This window comes from Acinonyx jubatus, unplaced genomic scaffold (genome assembly GCF_027475565.1).
Source record: "Acinonyx jubatus isolate Ajub_Pintada_27869175 unplaced genomic scaffold, VMU_Ajub_asm_v1.0 scaffold_32, whole genome shotgun sequence".
NCBI lineage: Eukaryota > Metazoa > Chordata > Mammalia > Carnivora > Felidae > Acinonyx > Acinonyx jubatus.
In genome coordinates this window covers 56,491-59,710 of record NW_026463951.1, presented here as the reverse complement: position 1 = coordinate 59,710, position 3,220 = coordinate 56,491, and the positions used below count along the sequence as shown (strand labels likewise).

The 3,220-nt window shown below is 41.8% G+C and overlaps 1 non-coding gene across 1 annotated transcript; it reads left to right on the top strand.

Moving 5' to 3' along the window:
• Positions 1-1,705: 1,705 nt before the first annotated feature.
• TRNAK-CUU (transfer RNA lysine (anticodon CUU)) lies at positions 1,706-1,778 on the top strand. The gene has a single exon. It is a non-coding gene; the product is annotated as a tRNA-Lys (tRNA).
• The last annotated feature ends 1,442 nt before the right edge of the window (positions 1,779-3,220 follow it).

Here is a 3,220-nt window from a genome sequence, read left to right as displayed (position 1 = left end):
GGCTGTTACTGGTCTCTTCTTTTCTTTGCGTTTTAACTTCCTTTTGTGTATAGACACTTGCTCTACGTAAAAGAAGAGAGAATTGCGTATTGACCGCCGCATACCTGCCACCCAGCTTCAGTGATGACCGTGTCGCTGTGCCTTTCGTCTGCACATCCCCTCCCCTTTTTGATTGCTGGTGTAGTTTAAAGCAAATCTCTGTCCTCGTGTAATTTCAGCCATAAAGGCTTCTGTATAGGTTTCTACTGGGAAATGACATTTTTTTTACACAAAAACCTCAATTACATGCCATGTTCATGCCTGACAGGCCCACGTAGCTGCGGGGAGCACCGTCACGGACGCCCAGAGATCGATCGTCCTTGCGTTCCTTTGCTTATACGTCTCGTGCAACTGTTTTTCCACACAAGAGCGTAAGGCGCTCTGGTGGTTGCAAACGCCGTAGGAAAACACAATTCCTCACGAACTAAGTTCCGCTCTTCTTTGGTCTGTCGTGTAAGAGAGCGGATCAGGTGCCAGAAACATGCGTGTGGCCCCGAGCCAGGCCTCGCCACTGCCCCTGCCCCTGAGCACTTCCCCTTCTGTGCCGGGCCCTGCATTCCACACTCACGGATTCGCAGTCCGAAGTCGTGGCACTGTTTAGATTTGTTATTATTACTTGTTTTATTTCTGGTGTATTTGCTTTTTAGCCCCTCAGTAAGTCAGTCTGCACGTAGTCATTTAGGTAAAGGGAGTTCTCTTGCCGAAGGCTCAGTGTCCCTTAACGGTGCTGGTATCGATCTCCTTTTGGAGACGGTCACTCGAAGTTTGCGTGGACGGGCCTGGGAGAGACAGTGAGGGGAATGTGCCGGCCGTGCTTGCTCCAGCGGCCAGCTGATGCCAGCCGTGTATGTGAGCGCCTGCCTTGCCAGGGCCTCCGCTGACAGAGGCAGCCAAGCAGGAAAATCAGGCATAAATCATGAAATGGTTCTAACACTCTTCCTACAGCCGTCGAATTTGTTCTGTTCGTCTTGCTCGAAGCGCAAGAAAACCAGGACGAAACAAGCTTGCTTTCTATGCAATGTTGAGTTCATTTTTTGCTCTTTTAAGAAAGTTCATTCTCTTTTGTGTCGACTTTCCTTTTATTTTTTCCCCTAGGGAACAGCCTTAAAGTTGAGCTTTATTTCAGGAACAGTGATTTCCTATAATGTCGAAAATGTAATATTACGAAAATTATTTTCCAGCTTTTGAAATCTGTAGATATCGTAGACTGTAGACATCTTTCTTAACTAATTTTGAAACGAGCGCATGAGCTATGATGATATCACAACGAGAAAACTATAAAATGAGAATATATTTGTAAAAGAAAACGCTGATGTATCAAAACATAATTAAGGGTAATCAAAGAAAGCGTGCATTTTGACTGTTTTTAAATTTGGCAAATTAGAGAAGTAAAGATACTAGACGTTGTAAGTTGTGTTATTTTTAGGCAGCGCTTGTGTCATAAATGCCTTCAAGTCCTAGTCCTGCATAGTGTCTCAAGTCGGGTGTAAACTCTCGTGTAACCTATGAGTTTGGCTAAATGTGTGGTGTGGTGGGACGTGTACTGGTGTGGACCTCGTTTCTGTTGTGCCACCAGTATTTTAGGAGTACTGACAAATTACTGAACCTTATGGGCTTCCGTTCACACCACAGTGAGAATTCGTTAAGAAAATTTATGTTCAGGAGTGCCTGGCTGGCTCAGTCGGTAGAGCGTGAGGCTCTTGATCTCAGGGTCATGAGTTCAAGCCCCGTACTGGGCATAGAGCCTACTTAAAAATTAACAAATAAATAAATAAATAAAAATAGGTATAAATAGTTAAAGAAAACTTATATTGCGTCTTGTAAATTATAAGGTGCTTTGCAACTATAAAAGATTATTATTGGTCATGAGAGGAGACTGCTAGTTCATTGTTCAATTTCAACTTGTGACCCAGTGTAGTTTAATGTATTGTGGATTATATCCTACAACAAGCTCTCCCGTGATGACCGTGCAGTGGTTTTCTACTTTACCTTTCCGTATTATGTCCTAATAAGGTGATTTTGAATACGTAAACGTAAAATTAGTGCGAGCATTTAAAATAAAACAATGCTTTTTCGCTTACTCTTTAGTGGGTGGTGAAATGTTCCATGTTCCGAATTATTTGACATCATCTATATTTTAATTAGCATGTCTCTCTGGTTTTATATCTGCAGATTTTCAATTGAGAAAGGGATTGCTGGTCAGGTAGCAAGAACAGGGGAAGTCCTGAACATTCCAGATGCCTATGCAGACCCACGCTTCAACAGGTAAGAAATAGCTTACGGCCCATCCTTCTCTCTGTCACGTCCCACTTGGCTGGAGCCTCTGTAATGACGCGCCCCCAGTTCCCCACCTGCCATCACCGTGAGGTCCTTCCTCCTGGGCGCTCTGTGACACTTTCTTTGAACCAACTCTCTTATCAGTCCTCAAGTGTTTTCAGATATTTATAAAATGATGGACTCCAAACCACTAACGCTATCCAGCTACAGGAGATTAAGATACAATAAACACATATATACAGGAGCAGTTTAAACTTTTAAGGCTGCTTTCGTTTTTATTATTATTATTATCATTTTATTATTGTTATTATAGTGTTCTCATTTTTTCCTGGGCATATTCTCCATCAAACCGTACCTTACAAGGCAGTAACCTCTCCTGATGAAATTTCCTACCTTGGAATCCCTGTCCCATCATTAATTAACTCTGGAGTGACCTGGAGTGAGTTACTTTATCTCTTGGAGTCTCAGTTTTCTCATCTTTAAAATGGTACAGTGATGCCTATTTTGTAGGGGGGGTGTGTGTGTGTGCGTGTGTGTGTGCGCGCGCGCGTGTGTGTGTGCGCGTGTGTCTAAAATTAGAGAAAATACTCATAAGAGATCGGGCAACTTTGCAACAGACAGAAAGCAGGGGCTCAATGGATTGCCGCTTTTATTGGATATTATTCAAGTTGGATATCAGATGGCTTATAAAGGTTTTTTATTTTGTTTTGAGTTTCTTTGGAGAATTAGAAACCAAATTATATAATCTGATTTTAACAAATCTTAAAAATTGGAAGTCTCAAGATTGATGCTGTGAATGGTAGGGAGTAATAGTTCAAATATTTTGACGTTAGTGTTCTATTAATTCAAACATTTGGTTTACTTTAAGAGGCAATTAAATAAACAGTAAGCATTTTTTTCAGAA